This window comes from Salminus brasiliensis, chromosome 1 (assembly GCF_030463535.1).
Source record: "Salminus brasiliensis chromosome 1, fSalBra1.hap2, whole genome shotgun sequence".
NCBI lineage: Eukaryota > Metazoa > Chordata > Actinopteri > Characiformes > Bryconidae > Salminus > Salminus brasiliensis.
Genome location: NC_132878.1, coordinates 52428904 through 52450868, shown reverse-complemented (window position 1 = coordinate 52450868; position 21965 = coordinate 52428904). Strand labels below are relative to the sequence as shown.

The following is a 21965-nucleotide window of genomic DNA, read 5'->3' as shown; positions in this document are numbered from 1 at the left end:
CAGCCCTGTGGTTCATGAGCCCATAAGGGCATGAGTTCAAACTGGATAAGGCTAGGTTATTAACACAGTTTACAGCCATGTGGTAACTCTGAGCAAAGTGTAAACACTTCTCCCTCCAAGTCCAGAAAACACAAGGTTCTAAAAGGGCAAGGAGCACTGCAATAAAAGCCTCTCACTTTCAAAAAGAAAAAAAAATGAGTAGTAATAAATAGATGTGCAGGAACCCTGCCCTCTCAGAGAAAATTGCAATTGGATCCTAATCTGAGGTCAATAACAGATGGTTAAATATTTTATGGAGCGCCAAGTGTGGATAATTGGTGAGCTTAAAGGACACTTTATCACTCCTAGTTGTGGAACATTTAACCTTTGCCTCAGAGCAAGCTGCTAATTATTAGAGGGGCCTCCTTTGATTGGGATCAATCAACCAGCTCTTTCAGAGACTTTTAGATTCATTTTCAATTTCCACGCTCGCACTGACAATGAGCCTCTCCCTGATTTGACTGGGTTTAGAGGCAGGATAGAACGGAAGAGAGAGGGAGGGAGGGTGGGAGGGCGGGAGGGCGTGAGCGAGGAGGGGGAGCTTATATCAACCCCCAACATGCCTTTTTAGATACGTCCATCATCAGCTCGAGTTTAAAGCTGAAGCCATCAAACGATAACGCATTAATACATTTGAAATCCAGAATCCATATTTAACAGCAGCTTAGCTCTGTAAAAGCTTTCAGTGTGTGCAATATTTAAACAACATAAAAGGATAAAGGATAAAGGTGCACGTATTCGTGCATCAAAACATCAAAGCTACTACTGTTGAAAACCACATTACAACCTAAGTTCTCGAACGAGACGCAAAAAATAACCCACATAAGCTGCTTGTGCATGGGCGGTCACATGGTTTAATGTAGAAATTCATGCCTTCCAAAGCAAAACATAAATTTTATTTACTGCAACGACCTCATGCGACGGTATTCATCGATTGAGAAGAGGTGGTACATTGTGAACTGACCAAACGGTTTAGCAATGAAAATTTGCAATTCCAGGCAAGAATTGCTTCTAGAAGTCAATGCAGGTCCTATTACAACCAGGTTCCAACACATTTTCATTCACAAGCTGTGAAATCTGTTGCTATCCGCCACAAATCTGAGGAGAATTTCCTGTAGACTGGGATTTCTGCCACTGCTGGTAGACCCGTATGATCGTATGCCTTTTTTACCAATCATTAAATATCTGCTGCACGACCCATTTTCCACAGATCCAACGAGACGTTCACTGACCTGTACCACCTTTTCTCAATCTATGAGTACCAACACACCCCACAGGTATTTATAGCTCGATACTACCACCTTAAATACATGACAAGTTGTACCGTGTTTGTTTGCACCCAGATATCCTCTATGTACAATGGAACACGGTCTCTAAATACAGTTAACGAGAAGTTTTCTATATGATAGATCTGCGAGTGGAAGCAGTTCCAATGTCCTTCCCATCGCTGGGGGCCTTTAAAGACACAGTACAGCAGCAGCGATGGTTTGCACATCAGAGGAATAATGACCAATGCAACATTAACATGCTGGCGATTAATGCCGACAGTGTGAATGAGTTGGTTGATTATCGTGCCATGTTCAGATTTGGTTAAGTGTGGTTACTATAATCTAATCCTATATTCCAGCGTTCTCGGCTGCTTTTGTGCTTAAAACAATCCGGCTCCATACACTTCCAATCCCTAAATCCCCGCATTTATTTCCAGAATGCCAAGAGCACTGCTGCTAATGCAGTATTCTTTAAAACCCTACAGGCCTATGGTGAGAAGCTCATGAGTTCTTCACTATAGACTGTCTGGCCGAGAACAGGTGTACCTAAATAATGCAACACAAAGATGAAGTGTTACAGTGTTGGTTCTCTCTGAGGAAGTTCTAGGCAATCTATGAATTTTACGCATGCCCTATAGTGCAGTTAGCCTTGGGGCCACATAGCGGCTCATTTCTCCTTTGAGAAATCCATCTCGGTGTGTGGTGTGAGGAGCATGTTAAGAACTGCACACTGCACAAATGTATAATTGAGCTGCGTGTGAAGTCTAACGCACATAATGAGCCAAAAATAAAAAATAAAAAAGCCAACTAATATGAAATGAGGTCATTTCCATTATGGGTGCCTGATGAAATAGCAGTAAGGCAGGGGGTAACACGTCAGGATTACTTCAGACTAGAAATGTTGGAGAGACACCGAGAGACATAGAAAAAGAGAAAGGCGAGAGAGGGGGAAAATGGGCGGCATAATTGTGTGCGTATAGCTCAAAAGTAGATCGTACACCAATTTCGGCAGTTCGGGGCCCCCTGTGAAGGTGGCGCTTACACATTATCCCTTTTCATGGTGTAAAATACCATCTTTTTCTTCCTGCTCTGCCTTCAAATGACTTCAATTTGGCCAATTTGGCTCCTTCAACATCCCACCCCTTACATCATATACACACTCACACACACTGGAAGGACCATGCAACCTTGGTCTCACTGCGGGGAGGCGCTCCATATCCTGCAGCCATTACATCTGATGCTTTTCTAGCAGTAAGTAGCCCGATCTCCCTGCAGGCATCGAGATAGGCCCCTGTTCACAACTACTCATTAGCAGATGATGGGAACCAACCGGTAGCTACTGTTTACACCTTATGTGGAGGCTGAGGATGCTTCTGTTTCACTTGCACAGACAGTTATCAGGGTGTTTAAAGTTAAAGCGTCCCTGCTAGCTCTTCTAGTCGCTCATTACCGCGCCTTCTCCAGCTGTGAACGCTGTTTAGCATAAAATCGCTCACTAATGCTCCTTTGCTCTCTCCAAAGGGACTAGTCCGTGGTTTTCAGAAAACCGAGTCCAAATATTTTGATTATACTTCTTATTGTTCCCTCCGTGCACACACACTACAGCGGCGCGATCACAAACAGAGGCTGCGTTAAGCGCGCGATTTGGGAGCGCTCAAACAGAGATGAGCTCCATTAGCTAAAAGCATAGCTATCCCACTGCATAACTCAGTGTCTTTAACGTCTCAGCCGCTAAAGCTCAGAATGTGAGAGTGCGCGCGTAGAATACACATGCACACCCCAAGCACAAGTGCTCTTAGCCCACTTAGCTTCCGCTGTTCGTTTCAGATGCTCGGGAGAAGAGCCATGTCTGTGTGCATTTAACAGCAGAGCCAGGCCTATAAAAAGTGCCCCAGGGGCCTTCTAGTTCCATCAAATCCCTGCCACAAGCAACTCAATCAACAGTTACAGCATCCTGAAACGCACAGTATGACAGAGCCTCCACGTCCAATCCAGCCTGCCCTGTCCAATCAGACACAAACAGTAGTGCTGTGAGTGATAGTAGATAGAAGAGGAGCCTACTAATGCCTGTGCTAGTGCTGGGCAGCGTTAAGAAATTAAATACCACCCATTTTTTTCAAGGTATTATTGAAAATTATTACATGTTTCCTGAGATCTGCTGCCTTAGAAACCTTAAACAGCTTCCTTTGACTTGACAGTTCTGCTCTTTCCACATGATAGAAAACCCATTTGTTTTCTATGTGGTCCTAATGTGCAACAAGACTGAGAGAGAGAGAGAGAGAGAGAGAGAGAGAGATGTTTTATTGAATTACTAGAAGAACAGAGACATAGATGTCAAGCCACTGTAGGAATGTAGTTCATGGCCACCCCACATACACACAGCACATGATGGGGGCTGATAGGAACATGTAGCATGTTAAGTTGCCCTTGGAAGTGATGATTATAAACCTCATATGAATAGCAGAAGCCATATTTCCCCATGCATTACACATGACATGGGAGGTGTGAGGGTTTCTGGCCTATAATATTTACCTTATAACTCCCCGCATTCATTTATTCACAATGTGTGTGCATGAATTCAATACCCCATGCTGTTTGGGTTTGCTCCCCCCCCCCACTACTAATCTTCTTCATGTCCTTCATAATCATCCCTCTCTTCCTACAACTTTTCAACGACTGTCAGTCCTCTTTCTCTTCTGTTTTTTACTGACTGCCTCCTTTAAGCTGTGGCACGATTGTTTAACGTGGCATAATTGTTGGTCTTAGACAGGCTAGTCTGAGAATTTCTAGGCTGCAGTGACTGGAAAAACATTGTATGATCTCAATTTCTACTGACGCACAGAGATGCACAGGGGTGGTAGGGTCAGAATTTGACTCTAAGAGCATGAATTAATGGACTCATCCTGCCAGGCTGTCCAGGCTGGTGGAGGTGGTGAAAAGGTGTGGGGAATGTTTGTCTTTAGTAGTCTTTTCCCAAGAGCACCTGTATAATTTGCAGGAATTATGCAATCAAACATGCTGGAATGTCATGCAAAGATCTCATATCTCCAAAATAGTAACTTTACAGGAGAAGGAAAAAGCCTTCTTAAATGTTGGCATGCATTCTGGAGCATTTCTGTTGGTCCATTCAGCCAGGGTGACATTCTGTCAAACAGTGAAAAACTGCAAAAATGGAGATACCTCGTTTTTGCTTGACGGTGACAAAATATGGCATACATATACAATAACCCCCTGCCTGCTTCGTTCTCCATCTCTCTCTCCCTCCATCTTACCCCCTCAGGGGCACACTACTATGGGCTGATCTGATAGTAATGCTCCGTGGCAAGTCTCCTCTCTTGGCCCGACATTTTTAATTTAAAAAGAAAATGGATATGCTCTCTGGCAGAGGTTAGAAATAATGTGTTTCTCAGTGTAGACACATTTTTGCATTACAGCGTAAAGGCACGCTGGGCCTAATAGCAGCATCTGACATGCTCGCCATCTTCTCCCCCTCCTCTATCGGCCCACTATCTCGCCGCAGTCTCTTCCCGCAACACGTCGTCCATTTGCGTGGCGGGCCGGGGTGAAAAGGAACCAAAGGAAGCCTGTCAAAAAGAACCAGCCGCATGTCAGAGCGCATGAGCGTCCTCTTTAACTCACGGGGAGATGGCCGTTCAGAGTGGTGTTTATTACAGCGTGCTGTTTTTTCTTCCTGGGCCTGTTTGAGAACGCCTCTGGAAAATTCTCCACAGCTTTAGCATGTCTGACAACCTGTTACAGCTGAGACTGAACCAGTCAGCCCTTATACTGTATCTGAATGTGGCCGAGCAGAAAGGGCATTTCGCTGTGGATGCCAGCTGTGTGCGCACACACACACACACACTCAAAACACACAGTCTACAGCAATGCAGACCATTCATAACCATTTGAATTAAGGCTGTGGATTGTATCACGGTACAGGTGCTACGATTCAATAAATGCTCAAATATTGCAATACTGTAAGAAAACTGATTTATTTCTAATTTCATCCCATTTTTTTTACCCAATTTTGGAAATCCAATTATCTAATACCCATGTGGATTCTCCAAATCCCAGCAATGCCCTGAAATTAGAAGGGTGAAGGCTAGCACATCTCCTCCGACTCACGTGAAGCCTGCCACCTCTTCTCAAACTGCAGATGCAGCATTGCTAGGCAGCTTGCGCACCCGGGGGAAAACGTGGGTCCCCAGCTCCCCAGATACAGACGCCTGTACTGACCAACATCACACTAGGAGCAATATTGGGAAGAAGAGCCGTCAACCCTTCCTTTGAGAGAGCAAGGCTAATTGTGCTCTATCTGCTCTCTCTGACTGACTCCAACACATACAAGTACACTATGGCTACATGCCCAAACCAAGGGCATTTTATTGTCGAAACCAGATGTACACACACACACACACACACACAATACACAAACATGCCCGCACATCCATAAACACTGTTGCTTCGTCCCACCTCTTCCACATGCACACGCTGTATCAAATGTGGTAAATACTCCTCAGTGGGCTATAATAAGGGTGTGAGGGGGCAGCGAATCTCTCTCTCTCTCTGGCTCACTCTCTGTGCCTGGTGGCTCTGCAGTCTAGCCCATCAATCCTACTTTGTGTGCTAATGATAGAGTCTTGCATAGCAGCCAGTGGCCAAGCAATGAGAGGCAGCAGGCATGAAAAGCAGAGAATCTACTGCCGGCAGACAGAGGAGGAGGAGGAGGAGGAGGGGGCACTGCGACTGGAATCAGCAATCAGCGGCCTTCTGCTGCAAGCACACACACACACACACATATACATAAACAGGGTAGGCACATACTACATGTATGCTCACACACTCCCTCTGCAAGTTTAACCTCAAGCAAATTGTACACTGTCTGCCCTGTCACTGGGTTTTGTGACAAAAACAACTGGATCACTGGGACTGAGGAGTGAGTAGCACATTTTGGAACTTCAGCAATGTTCACATACTACCTTAGACTCTTAATGCACCCTTTAATCTATGCTAGACTTAATCTACACTCTTAAAAATAAAGGTGCAAAGGGTTCTTTGCCATAGAAAACCGCCTTTTGGGTACATTAAGAACATTTTTATTGGAGATGTGTATGAGTGAAGAACCCTTTTAAGGTTTTTAAAGAATCCTCACTTGGTGTAAAGGTTCTTCAGTCTCTTCTTTTTGGAACCACAAGTGGGTCTTCTGTGGCATCACCTGTGGTATCCACTTTTTTCATATGGCACAGTGTCTCAAACTATTACCACAGTATACAACAAAGAGTCACGTTATAAACATTTAGAACGACTCAGATGGAGCAACTGCTGTTGGAAGGACAGAGAGGACTTTGCTTTGCTGGCTCAGCTACAGATATATCGAGTATCAGACAGTCCATTGCAGCTGACTGAAGTGTTGACCATAAAACTTTGTCTGAGAGAGCAAATCTGAGCACCTGGTGTTGGGAGGAAGAAAGATGAAATGTGAGACCGGTTCGATTTCGGTTTGGACTCGTAGCCAGCTGTCTAGGCCTAGGTAAGTTAGCTAGCAGGCTAAACACCACTGCACAGACCATGTTCCAGCTAACTGAGGCTGAAATCACACATGTCTGAGAGCATAAAGTTTAGTGAATGGTCTTAGGAGTGTTTACCACTCCTGGTATCCAGGTTTGCTTGCTCTCTCTTTCAGACGAACTCTATTTGCTCAACTCGCAACTATAGTGGGCTTGTTTTTTGCCCAACTGATATATCATATAGCAGGGTATGGTACCATAGTACCATAATTTGACATTTTTCTAAGAATCGCTCAAAAAACCCTTTGTAGCACCTTTATTATTAACCCTGTAAAACCACCGGTTGTTTAAGGGGTTAATAGAGTGTAATACTTGATCAGAAAACTATGTGTCTTTGAGGCAGATTACAGAAATAAAAGAGCTGATTTCAGAAGATCCACAGTAAACATTCTGCACGCTTGATTTCATTATAGTTACAGGCAGACACAGTAGAATGAGTAGTGCACGGCCCATTTCATCACGGTAATTTGAGACGGTAGATCGAAGACAGCTGCCATAAACGTTAAGGTATAATTGCAGTGGCACCAGAGGTATTTTTATGATCACAGCACTCACAGCTTTTTTTCTTATCCAGTAACAGCACACATCCATAAGCTGTCATGAAAAAGGCAAGTGTCATTCTGAGGTTTCTTGGTTTTGTTTTTTGGGTTTTCTTAGCAGCTTCCTGAAAAACGTCACTTGGGTCTTATCCAAGCGTAGCCTATATATGACTGGAGAGCTGTTACAATACAAAAGTGAACACAAATCATGATTGCCAGCAGTTTTAAACATTCAAAGCACTTTCTCCTTTAAACTAGAGTGAGATGTACAATGTTCACTCTTATTCCAATTGTTGGAACAGGAGTGCACACTGCACTAATTCATATCCTAAACCCAAGCCACCTATAAAGCCACCAGAGCAGTGTCGATGGCCAGTCCTCAGCAGGGTGCCACAGTCCTCCTCGCATGCTTTTCCATGTGGGTTGTTGGCTCTAATTATAGCCAACAATCTCTTATTTAGTGTGTGGGCTGTGACACATCATTTGGCTCCCTGCTATGGGGAACTAGGCTCAAGCCAGCATGAGTTCCACACACAAAGACCCAATCACCACCTACAAGCCACCAAGCAGTTAGGACAAGGAAGGAACCATAGGACCCCCCTGCAGAGTGGATCACCTACACTTGCTGCTAATAGCAGGGTGCAGAAATGTGGAGTGATTAGATAGCTGTCAGTGACATTTCAAAAGCCCTGGGGGGAGGGGGGGTCCAGGAGTCATGTGACTGGAGCATTTCTGATGTGTGTGGTGTTATTTTTTTAATGTATTTAACTGTGGTAAAACCAATGGTATAAAACCCACTGAGCTTGACTTAATTACATTCTGCACATTTATATCCCCAAAAAAGCATTATAACAGCCATGTAGCTTTGTGTGTATGTGTGTGTTTCTTTCAATACATTGCAACTGCAATACTGAAGAAAACATAGACTGTAATTGCTGTAATATGCTGCAACATGCTCGGAGGAAAGCTTTGGGTTCCCAGCTCCGATGTGTCAGCTAGCAGACGCCTGTGCCGGCCAGCATCACACTGAAGTGATTTAAAGAGAGCGAGCCATATACCCACCCGGAGAATGCCAATTGTGCTCTCTCGGGCTTGTCTGCTGATAGCACAACCCAGGATTCGAACCAGCGATCCTCCGGTCATAGTGGCGGCACCTTAGTTCACTGGACCACTCAGAGCTCCTTGGCAAGGCCTCTTAACTTTGTTAGTGATCATGATTGACTACAGCTAGTCACTTCTCTGGGCCCACACTGAGATTTTTTTGCAGAGTGGTCAAGGAATTCAGAATTTAGACAGAATCTTGTTGATGGCTACCAAAAGCATTGGGTCAAGGTACAACTTGCTGAGGGAGAGTTAACCAAATATCAGTATATTTCTGACCCTGTATGTATAGGTTTGGCTCTGTGTTGATTTTAGAAAACCTCAATAAAATGAAATGCACCAGATTCTTGTTTGAGTTCGAAGAAATCACTGAGTGCCCAATATTGCCATGACATTTATGTCCAAGATACAGCCAAGTGTATGCAAACTTTTGACCACTGCAGTATATTTGTTCAGCAGTAAAATCTGATGTCTAGCACCTCACTAATACAGTATTTTGCAGTAATAGGGAGGAAGCTTATACAATCCCTTCTGACTCTTTCTTTTCACCCTGTACAATACTGGGGTGTCTGACAGTGTGACTTGTCTATGTGTGCATGTACTTGTCCTGGAGAGTGCTCTGAAGTTAAAAAGGGAAAGACCTCGGGGCTCCACAAAATGCTCCGATATCAGATCAGAGTATTCAGCTGCTTTAAATTTGGTTATGATATGCTAATAAAAGTGAAGTGAAGAGAAATTAAGATGAATTGCTCAAGGCTTGCACGGATAAGGCAGGGCTTCATATGCGTAAAGCCTAATTAAAGAGTTAAATCTATTCCACTCTCTGCCTTCTGCTCCTCCTCTGGCAGGGCTTTTTTTTCCTGGAGAGAGTGATCTCGGTGTTAGATAAGCATTTGCCCTAAGGTGAGTGCTAGGCTGGCTGCGGCAGACACAGAATCTCCGTTCTGAGGCCGCCGGTGTGATTTTAAAGGATTTAGACGGCTTCCTCGCACGTGCATATTCTCTTGTGTGCTTTCTGGGTAACGCAGGCACATGCTCTATAACTCAGTATGGCCCAATAGTGGAAATTCAGAGGAGAACAGGCTCTAAATAAATTAGACACATTAAGTAGTATAGCTTAATTAACAGAGTCAACCTTACCACAGACTAACTAAGCATCATTAGGGGCCAATCAGGCTAATGGCGGCCTCTTCATGAGGGTCCCCATGTGGCAACGACATGCATTACCAATCCTGCTGTGCTCATTTTTAAGAACAAAAGAAACAGTGGTATCAAATGCAGACATTCTGCACATTAATGTGCATTTATAGCTGCAACCTGGAATGCGGTTTAAGAAGGAAGCGGGGTTATGCTGTAAAATGAACATATTATTGCTGATATAGTGAATAGGATGTGCAATAGTGCAGTAATAAAGTACAGTCTGCTAATTGAAGAGTATTGTCTTGGCGCTGTGCTCCGGCACATTGGATTTCAAATGAAACCTGTGATTATGATGAGGAGAATAGACTTGCAACTTTAACAGTCTGAGCGTTGTGTCTATAGTCATCTATTACATCCATGGACCTCTTTCTTGCAACAATTATTTTAATGACCATCTTAATAGGAGAGAATTTGAGAATTAAGCAATATCAGAGCTTAGTTCTGATATTTATGCTCTACTAACAACAGCAGACGCTGGATAAAACCCCCTGCAGATTCTCCAGCAGGCCTGTACCACAGTCATATACAAGTCCTTATTTGTTTTTGGTGCTTAGTCTATGGAAGCACTTTGGCTCTTGTGGGCAGCATCTACAACTGGGTTTTTCATTGCTGCCTACTATAAGGCCATTGAGTAAGCGATTTCAAAGCTTCCACCCAGCTTCGAAAAGGGCTAAGTGATCTACAAACTCTACAGCAACCTTTACTGCCAAACATTTGCCTCCGTATTCAGTTGTTAAGAGCTGGGGCTTTTGCGCTATGTTGTGAAGATATTTTATTGACACAGCGATCCCCAAACTCTACAACCAGACCATAACAGAAGTCATGAAAAGCTGTCACTTGATACATGAACATCCATTGCCACAGAATCTTATGTCGCCGTAATTGAGCATTTTATTGATGAGTGGCAGCTAGCATCTTGTGGGCTCCATACAAGAGCAGTGAACAAGAGCCACAGGGGTGCAGATCTGGCTAAGCTCTAGCAGGATGTAGCAAAGGAATAGAATCACTATGAAAGATTTAGGTTTAGTTATGGATAGCGTTCCAACATTGCCATTGCTGCTGAACTGGGTAAATTCCTATGCTATGTGAAACTCTATGCCCACACACTAAACCTAACTTCTCAACGAGTGCTTAACTTTTCAGTACACTTCCCACATCGTTTCCAATTATTTTATCAATAAACATATTGGAAGTACATCCATTATGAATTATTACAAGAAATACTGTACAGAAAAAATAATCTAGAGATTATTTGCCTAGAGATTCCCATCCCTAGTCAGTAACATGTTTGCAGTCACTGCTTTAGGTCATTTTAGTAGCAGTTAGTGTAGTGTAGTGGATAACACCACCATCCTCATTGCAGCATTCAATTCCCAAGGCTGACCAAGCACACCATGACAATAAGAGGCCTTGGGCAAGACTCCTAACGCTGCATTCTCCTACTTGTGTAACATGATTCAAAAGAGAGAGAAAGCAATGCTTTGTAACTGCTGGGAAACATTAGAGCCAGTGTTTGCCCTTTACATTAAATGGATAAATATGGGCTCCCAATACTGGCTTTGGAATTGTTTTACCACCACCATCTACCATCTATCTGCTCCAGAAAGCAGATTATGAAGGCCAGCGCCCCTTCACACTCGCACTCCTCCATGGAGGCTTAGGAACATCTGGGCCGTGGTCTGCCCATGTTCGTTTGGGCTGCCAGGTCATGCATTAGAATTCCTATTGATAGAAAGCCAAATGTGCCACAAAGCTCCGTGGGAGAGCAAGAGGGCAGGGAGTGAGGGAGAGCGAGATGCGCGGACCGAGGCAAGTTCACTCTGCCCGAGACGTGTCTGGCATCAGGCAGTCTCGACTGCCTTATGAACTCTCTCACCTTCCCGAACTGGCCGTGCCAACCGAAATTACCCATTGCCTTCTTCCAGGCAGGCTGGTGATTCAGCAGCTGCTCTGTTAGTCTCCCCCTACAAGCTACTGCTAGTGTCAACAAAAGCATGGTGTAACTTAGCATGAATTATTTCTCACACGTTCTCACTGAACGAAGTGGAGATCTTGTAGTGGGACTGCAGATTCTGTGCATGTGTTAGTAAGTATATGGTGAGATTCTATTAGAGTTTGAATGTAATGAGATGTTATTGGGTGTACAGCATTGGTCATCATGATTAACTGCACTGCTAGTTCCTTTCACCTTTGTTTTAATCTCAGTATTGACCAGAGCCAGAGTGCAGCAGTTGTTTGCTTATTGTCTCTCCTCAATTCAGTGAGGATTCCGGAGTGGACCTGAAGTCTGGTGTACACTCTGATATACAGCTAGATGTCACTCCTCATGTAATCAAATGTAACATTATATTACAGCTCTTCTCAAGGATAAGAGTGGTCTTTAGTAGTTAAAGCCCTTCTACACACCTACAGCACAGAAGCGAGGTAGTGGATTTGAGAGGATATCTCCAGGTTGCTTCATGGAGGCACCATTCTCATAAATAAAGCATGATCCCTCTAAAAGTCAAACCAGCTAAAGGGATGTGCAAGAAGGGATGATTAAAAGGGCACGATAACGATAAAAAACAAGAACCCAATTTCAACACCATCCAAATCCATAAATTCTTGCACTCCTTTTGAAAGATAAATTCAGGCACATGAGAATTCATATGGATTCAAGCACTGTTTCAGAAATACAATCTCAGGTCAAACAGAATGCCTGTGAAAATAACTGACCCCTTCTGTTAACTCTCTGGCAACTTCCTTCCTTCTCTCTCTCTCTCTCTCTATGCTTTTGTCCTGGTTTTCTGCTCTTGAGACAACGAGAGAGCACTGTGTCTGAGAGTCTAACCAACAACAGCCCCTTCATTCAGAGACATGAATAAACATCTCTCTCACCGCATCTACAATGAAGCACACAACTCTCTCTCACACACACACAGAGAGAATGAAGGGGAACAAATCAGAAAGGGTGGAAAAGCAAGAGCAATTTGGAGAAAAATGGAATATAACAACAGAAAGACAGAAGGAAGAAATAAGTGAACAAAAGAATAGGATAGTGAGATGGAAGGAAAGGACGGACAGAGGGAAAGAATTAAATACAGAAAGAAGAACAAAGAAGGAAGAAAACAGAAAAAGAAAGAGAAAGCAATAAAGAAAGAAAGATAAAAAAGTAAGAAAGAATGACAGTTGGGATGAAGAAGAAAGAGAAGGTAAGAAAAAAGAACAAATAAAAGAAAGGAAGAAAGACAAAAAGAAAGAAAGGAGGAAAGAAAGAGAGACAGGTCTGAAAAAATGAAAGAAAGGAAGAGAGAAGGAAAGAAAGAGAGACAAGTCTAAACGTATGAAAGAAAGAAAGAAAGAAAGAAAGAAAGAAAGAAAGAAAAAGTAACACAACGAAAGAAAGAAAGAAAAAAAGAAAGAAAAAGAACAAAAGGAAAGAAAGAAGGAAAGAAAGAGAGACAAGTCTAAAAGTATAAAAGAAAGAAGAAAGAAAAAAAGAAAGAAAGAAAGAAAGAAAAGGTAACACAACGAAAGAAAGAAAGAAAAAAAGAAAGAAAAAGAACAAAAGGAAAGAAAGTAGGAAAGAAAGAGAGAAAGAAAGAAAGAAAGAAAGAAAAAGAACAAAAGGAAAGAAAGAAGGAAAGAAAGAGAGACGAGTCTAAAAGTATAAAAGAAAGAAAGAAAGAAAGAAAGAAAAAGAAAGAAAAAGAACAAAAGGAAAGAAAGAAGGAAAGAAAGAGAAGAAAAGAAAGTGAGACAGGTCTGAAAGTATGAAAGAAAGACAGACAGAAAAAGGAATCCGCAAAGGAAAGAAAGAGAGAAGGTCATCTAAAGCAGCAGTGCTTGTTTAAAGTGAAAGTGAGGAAATGAACAGGTGGTTGTGTTGAAGCAGAGTGAGTGCAGTGTATCCCTCCTCAGAGCTGCACTCTCACCCACACTCTCCATCCCGCACTCTCTACTCCAATCTGTAAAATCCAAAGCCTTCCCTACAAACCACAGAGCCAGTGGGAAAGAGGAGCAGAGCAACAGGACTGCGTCTGGTCAGGGTGTGTGTGTATGTGTGTGTGTTCTGAGAGCCCCTGGAGGGTGTGTTGGCTTTGCTCTATCTGGGCCACCTGCTCTGTCAAGCACTCCACAGACAGCAGCCTGAAGGGCCTAAAGAAACAGGAACTTAAGATAAGCATGAAGAAGCCAAGGGGATTCTCACACTAAAACATTTCTTCATCCACATTACAAACTACCCCTCACACACACACACACACCTCCCACTGCAGCTGAAGGCCCTCATTCCCCAGCCCTTGCTCTGCCAGATGGATAGGAACAGTTGTGTTCTGGAGAAGCGCTGCTTTTACCTGTAGCACTGCCTGCAGCCAGACACTCTACAAGGACTAGTGTCATCTCTATCATGCCCAGCATGTGTGTGTGTGTTTGTGCATTGGGGACAGGGACAACACCTGGAAGAGACACAAAGTGTGACTGCAATGTGAATGCCAATCCCAACTCATTTTAGTACCCTTTTAGTAAACTGTGTATAAAAACAAGGTGCCATAAAGGTGGGCAAAATAACAGGATGCTATTGTTATTATGATAAATTATGTCACAGCCCAGTTACTTGAGCGTATCAGGGGTATCATTGGTACTTCTACAACACTGAACAACTGCTTTAGACCCCTTATAAGCACCCCTTCAAACCCAAATCGAACCCCAATAAAACTCCAATAAAACCAATCCTAATCAAACCCAACACATCAAATCCCAGCTACCTACCCCATAAAACCCTAACAACCACCCTCTCGATCAACCCCACCCCATCAAACTCCAGCCATCCACCCCATCAAACTCCAATTAAACCAACCCTAATCAAACCTAACCCATCAAATCCAGCCCATCAAACCCCAGCTACCTACCCCATCAAACCCTAATAAAACCCACCCGATCAACCCCATCCCATCAAACCCCAGCCATCCACCCCATCAAACTCCAATAAAACCAACCCTAATCAAACTAAACCCATCAAACCCCAATCAAACCCAACCCATCAAACCCCAGCTACCTACCCCATCAAACCCTAATAAATCCCACCCCATCAAAGCCCAATAAAACCCACCCTATTAAATCCAAACCATCCGCCCTATCAAACCCCCAACTGAACCCCAATCAAACCCACACCATCAGACCCCAATAAAACCCACCCCAATAAACTCCAATCGAACCCCAATCGAACCCAACCCATATGACCCCAACCACCACCCCATTAAACCCCAATTAAACTCACCCCCATCAAACCCCAACCACCAAGCCCAATAAAGCCCAGGCATCCAATTCAACTCATAAAATGCAGTGTGGACTAATAAAATGTGTGTCTATCATAATTTCAAAAAAAAGGTTGCTGTGTGAGACAGATTATGAGGGTGTGTGTGTGAGAAAGAGAGAGCTGTGCCAGCTCTGAAAGGGAGCTTCAGTGCTGAAAGGTAATTAGTCCCACCTGAGTGTGTAAAGTCATGTGTGTGTATGTGTGTGTGTGTGTGTGTGAGTAAGTGCAGCGCAGTTTGTCTCGTTAATCTGCTGTGAGGGTAATTAAATGCACTGTAACACCTGGAACCTCCAATAGCCTGCCACATCCTCTCCCCCCATCTCTCTCTCTCTCTCTCTTTCTCTCTCTCTCTCTCTCTCACACACACACACACACACACACACACATACACAAACAGCCTTAATAACAGAACCTCTGGTATCTCCATCCCTTAACATCGTAAAACAGTTAAGGTCTTGTGTGTCTTGTTCCACTTGTCGTATGTGCATATGTGTTTGAGGACGAGAGAGAGAGGGAAAGAGAGAGAATGAGAGAAAGTGAGAGTACATTGACATTTGTCCTCTGTGTGTGTGTGTGTGTGTGTGTATGGAAGCTGTTTGCACTCCTCTTTGCTCCACATTTACCATGCAAATGACAGCTGGGAGAGAGAGAAAGAGAGAGAGACAGGAGATGGTAGGAGCATGAGAGAGTAAAGAAGAGGAAGAGTGATGAGGTAGAGTGCTATGGATAGAGAGAGAGAGAGAGAGAGAGAGAGAGAGAGAGAGAGAGAGATTAATAGAGGTTATGAGGTTCATATTCTGTCTCTGGGGACGTGCTCTGTAATTTCAGTTAGTCTGGCCATACAGAGCTCCTTTAGTGGACTGAATTCACCCTTTTCCTTCTTCTCACGTCTCTCCATCTCTCCCTCACATATCTTTTCTTCACACTCGACGTTCCCTAAAATCAAACGTACCATCACTTGGACCCACATTGGCTGTATTTATTTGCAGGTGTACTAATTTGTAGTAGTGCAGTTTGCACTGAACATCCTTGTTGTTGATTTTCAATGACTGTATTGTCACTGTATAGCATGTCATGCTTGCTATGGTACACCTGCAGTCCTTGGTTTGACCTACTACATTATGACATAACCCCATTAAGTTGGGAATAACACTGCTTAAATATGGCTTTAATATTATCTATCAATCAAGCAATCAATCAATCATTATACAGTTGCACAGAGCATAGCTTATCATTTGCCTCCAAGTGTCTACAACAAAGCATTGGCAAATCATGGGTAAAAGAATAGCAAAGCTGAAGGAACGGATCAGGAAATTATTGAACAAAGATCTAAATGTGTATTCAGGGGTCAGATCAGAGGTCTTGGACAGTTTGGCAATTTACCAGCTAAACACTTCCCCTTTGGACTGGATACATTTGATTTAAATGATGCTAGATGCAAAATGCACAATGCAAAATACTGGAGCCAAATTCACTCTCACTATCATCAGATACACACATTAAAAAAGAACCTGTTCGTGTGCCTCTGGAACCTCCACAACACAACCAAAAGAGTCCAGATGTCCCATCAAATGAGTGGATTCAGTAGTGCTCTTGAGACTAAATGGAATGCCTTGAGTAAAGCCTTCCCAGATGATTAGAGCCTAAACCTCTAATCGACAAAATCTTGCCCATGTGGACTATTTTGATTATTTTGATTTGTGCAGTCACATGACTCCGGCCCATCCAAGTAATATGGAGGAGAACTCAAACACTGAGAACCTCAAGCAGCTTATATAATTGTTCCTCAATTGTAATCAAGGTAAAATGTTCAATTACTCATGGCATCTATTTGAGGTTATATCGCCCAGCACTACTGTACATGTGCACTGCAATGCCTTGGAATCATCTACAGACGTCTGCGGTGTGACTGATGGCTGACTTACTTTGGACATTGACGTATCCACAGTCAGTGCACAGACAGAGGGATAGGGGGCACAGAACAGAGCCTTGAGGCATCTCTCTACCAACAGTCGAGCAGCCTGAGTGTGGGACCCATATGTACAGTTGCCTGTTAGCCAGGAAGTTAGATCCGTTAACAGATGGACCATTCCACCTTCATTTGTGTCTGTTCACTTAGCAGCACTTTCAGGCAAAAGGATGCTGAACATGGAGCTGAAGGCTAAACACAGCATTCGGATAACATGCATTTAAAGTGCAGATGTTGCAGGACAAAGAGGTTTTACTGACAGATCCACTAGCCCTGTAAACTTAGCTTTCAATCAGGCCATTGTCTTTGACACTACCGCGTCCCTCTGTCTAATTTGGTTCTTGTTGAACAAAAATCAATGAAAAACCAGGGGTTTCTGAAACTGAAGCAATTTTTTTCAGTGTACTTCAAACTTTCATCTTTGAGAGAAAGAGAGGAGAAAATAAAGCTCCACTCTCACTTCAGACCTGAAAACATCCACAGGTGTTAGTGTCTTTAAACCCCCTGAGAGAAGACGACTCAACACTGCGGGTCTGAAAGGATGTGGAGCTGATCAAGAAGCTCTTATTCAGATAAGGAAACAGAAAAGTACACCTGCAAATCACAGTGTTTAAGCTAATGCTGTTCTTAAAACAATGGACTGAACACCCCAGAGTCAAGACCTCAGCATCACAAATCACTAAGTGGTTGATGTTACTTGGAGGAGGATTGTAGGATTGGAAAAATCTCCCTGGAGATTTCTTAAGAAACTAAAAGTGAGTCTCCTTAAAAGTTAAAGTGCCCTAGGTATGCGCCACCCCATGCCTAAACCAGCTGTACACTACATGTGTAAATGCAACTCCGGCTTATGTCTGGGCCTCATTCTCCGAACATTTCTAATGTGAAAACTGCTTAAGACTAAGGATTGATGTGGGGAGGAAGCACCATCAGCTGCCACTGACAAAGCAAGGCCAGTTGTGCTCTCTAAGACTCCGGCTGCTGATGGCAAGCAGCATTTTCCGGGATTCAAACCAGCGATTCTCGAATCATAGCGGCAGTACTGTGGATTGCACCACAGAAAACATTAGTTGTGAACATTTGGAAGCCTGGATCGTCTTATGCATGTGCTAATGTCCGTTTTCATAGGTAACAGTACATACAACCAGCCACACAGGTAGGCATGTAGGCATGTATACGCCTGCTGATTCTGGATGTGCTTCTGTCATTGGCACAGTTCAAAAGTCTCACCTATACCGCCTGAGCAAACCTTGTCCCATTAGGGTTCTAACTGTCTAGAGCTGTTGTTTCACCACAGCCGCGCCCACACAGGCCTGGAGCCTGATCTCCGTAGTGATTAAAGCACAAGTGAGAGATCATTAATCCTCATTCAGCTTCCTCCATTCAGCCTTCCACTGCACTTTCAGCCAGGCCTCCCAAGCAAGTCTCAGAGAGGGCGGCAAACGTGTTGACCACAAATTCGATGCCCTGTCCCTTCCCTAACCCGCTCCACTCTCATCTTCAGCTATCTTAGCCAAATTCAAGGCTTCAAAGATCTGTCTAAAATACTTGAAAACCGCACACTGACTTCAATGAACTGACGCCTTCGCTTAATTCTCAGAGGCCGTTGTGCAGGATCAAGTTCTCTTAGTTCATCGTTTCGCACCAATCTAATGTCGTTTGCTATGCTAGAGCTGGCCACAGTCCAGAAAGCAAGGACACACACACACACACGCACACAAGCAGAACCAAATTAGGCTGTCTAAATGAAGAAAGGGAAAAAAGCAGAAGGCATTATTTCAAAGTGGCCCTCATTGGAAGCATATCAAATGGATGAGCCAGCGCAAAACAAACAGCGGGGTAAATTGTTAATGGATGGTCCCGGCACTTTATTGCATTTTCGCTCACACTCTCTCGTAGAAAGGGATGGAAATGGATGGACTGATGGGACGGAGAGAAGGAGAGAGTGGAATGGAAGGTGGAGAAAAACACAGTGGCCATTTCATAACATCTAGGCTGCCATCAACAGAGAGGGGGCAAGGAGGAATGACAGCTCTGGCAGGAGACAGGATAAACCTAGACTAGCACACAGTCGCACATACGCGCGCACATACGCGCACACAAACACACACACACACACACACACACACTCACACACATACATACACACTTTGCCTGCTCTTGGCAGGCTGCCTGAGGCTGCAGCAAGGACCACAGTGCTGTTAGCATTCAGCTCACTGTCTGTCTGATGTATCTTTGCTTTAAATTACATTAACCTAAACGAGAAAGAGGGAGAGGTGGAGAGGGGGAGGGACAGAGAGGTAGGTAAGGAGGCACTGGAGTGCTAGTAGAAGCTCCCTGTTCGCTCATGGACATGTGACACATATCATTAAGAGCGAGGGATGCAGCGATATTGGAAATGACTGTGATGAATTCATTCATATTCTGCCACAATGCGCTCCTCTGAACATACTGTCAGCACATAAATCTCATAATAAATACCTTCATGGTCTTGCTGTATCGTATCTCCATCACCTGATTATCAGGTACGTTCCCTTAAAGCTCCTCAGATCAGCAAACACTGGCTGTATATTTAGCTTTCCCTCAATTAAGAGTCAGTGATTTTACCGTAATACTTGACACATAGCTCTGGTGATTCAATTCAACTCTGGAGACTTTCGCAGTGAGAGTCAGTTCAGCACTGTGCCCGGCTGAGAGGTCTGCACGTCTCTCCTCTCTGCCTGGAGAGAGTCTATTCATTTAGTGGAGATGCAGCAGTGAGCACAGGCCTGGTTTCCCTCTCACACAACCCACTTTACTGTTCCTGCTACTGCCCTGCTGGACCACCTCAATGATGCCCTCAGAGAAACATACTGGAACAGACACTCAATCAGTCCTAGAATTGCCGGCCTTTTTCTTTTTGTAAGATTTATCTTGGAGCACTTCACACTCACTGGCCACTGTGTAATAAGCACTTATTAAGTTCACCGTTCTGGAACACAGTTGGGAATGCTCTTGCCATTCGTACCTTGTGTTGAATACCTTCTAGTCCAAGGATATTTACTCCTGGGCCTGAAGGGCTGGTGTCCAGCTAATGTTTATGTGAGCAACCCAATTCAGCAGGAAGGGTATTACATATGCCTAACCATTACATAGTCTTTCTTCATTGGACCACACTGGACCACTCTTGGCATAGTGGACATAGTGGTGTGTAAAAACCTGGGGGATGTTGCACTCGTACCAGCACAAAATCTGCTGTGCTAGGCATGGTCCACAACCAATTTCTGGTCAAATCCAATCACTGGATCCAGTCAAACAAGTTGCAGCTCCCCATTTTATTAGATCAGCACTGGTTTCACACGCTCCCACTGTGCTGTAAGAGTGTGATCCCATGCTTTATTTGACGGGCATACAGCTGTTTTAGTGTGTTGTTGGTCTGATCACCACCACAGCCCACGGTAAAAAATGTGCTGTCTAGAGTACCTGTTTAGGGTCTGTTTAGAATACCAAGGGCCCAATTTAGGGAACACCAAAGACATGATTAAGGCCATTAAGACCTGTCTACTGTTTTACAAGAAAATTCCTAAAATATATAGTATAACTATAAACACATTATTGCTGCAAAACATCCCTCTGAGAGCACTACATCCTTTCAGCAGAGAGCCAAAAGCAATCTGCAGCGATACAAACAGCCATGACAAACCACTGAAGTTTAACTACACCAGTGTGGCACGAATCCAACCACTTCCCAACTCAATACTGAGAACCGTATTGAATTCCGTTGCCTTGACGCACCACACAGCAGCAAGCTCAGAGGACTGGGAGGGCAGTGGCTTTACCAATAAACACTTAACTCAGTGCCATATTGGAGCACTGGAGCCAGACTTTTTTCCAGATGGAAGACTGAACTGTATCCATTACCAGCCAATCCCATTTCTCAAAGCATTAATAAAGGTGGCAGGCCAATGGGGGCAAAGAATTCAATGGCTCATTCAAGCTGGGCTTAACTAGTAATTCAACTGAATCTAATGTGACCGTCGATGACAATCATGGCATTTTTCACTTCATTTCTCTCTCTCCCTCTCGTTCTCTGTTGTTCTGAATCAGTAGTTTAAAAAGCAGGGAGGGGGGGGTCTACTGCATGTGATTGGAGGAGACTGCCCTGTTGTTAACTGTGGACCATGTCTGAAGGCCTTCCATTGGGCTTCGTATTAATGATCCCCTAAGCTTCAGTACAACAGTAAAGGTATAGGTGTTCAATTACCTAAAAATATATAATACCTCAATAGAGCCATATATTTTTTTAATGTATACACTTTGTCTAAATAAGCAGGGACAGGGACAGCCCTGCACGTCACAGAAGCTGTTCATTACAGATGATTTTCATATTTCTAGTTCCATCATGCCATCAGCATATGATGATGTGGGAGGAGATTGAAGAGAGGGGAGAGAACTGAAAGAATCTGAGTTGGTTGGAGTTCAGGAGGCTATTGCTTACTGTAGTCAGTCAGTTCTCCCTCTCTGAGTAAAGCTAGAAATGTAGGATTTGCAAGAGTAAAAGGGAAGTGATGGGGTGGTGGAGGGTTGCAGACACTTGTCATTGAAATGTTAACAATGTAGAGATGCTATTTATAGGATGTTAGATTATTAAGAGGAGCTTCAAACATGTTTCACCTCCAAATTTTAGTCCTGTTTATTTTAAGCAAAGACATTCACTCCTTCAGATATGCATTAACGATCATCAAAGCCTAACTTCCCTCTCTTAGTGTACATAAAGGAGTTTACAGTGACATACGAACACTTTTATAGCTTCAAAATGGGCCATTCCATACAGTCTAACAAGCTGTGAAAACATCCCATCTTCAATTTACTATTTCTTTGATGTCACAAGACCTCAGCATACCATAGTGTAGCCCCGCCCATTCGTAGTGTTTTCAAAATGAGACACAGTACAGAACAGCCCTTCATAACAGAGCTTGTTTATCTGATGAAACTGTAAGATATGGAACC

At 43.6% G+C, this 21965-nt stretch overlaps 1 protein-coding gene across 5 annotated transcripts in view; it reads right to left on the bottom strand.

Annotated features, from left to right (window-relative positions):
• The window catches only part of dab1a (DAB adaptor protein 1a), a 192604-nt gene that overhangs the window by 138485 nt on the left and 32154 nt on the right, over window positions 1–21965 (bottom strand). The gene's annotated exons all lie outside the window — the stretch shown is intronic.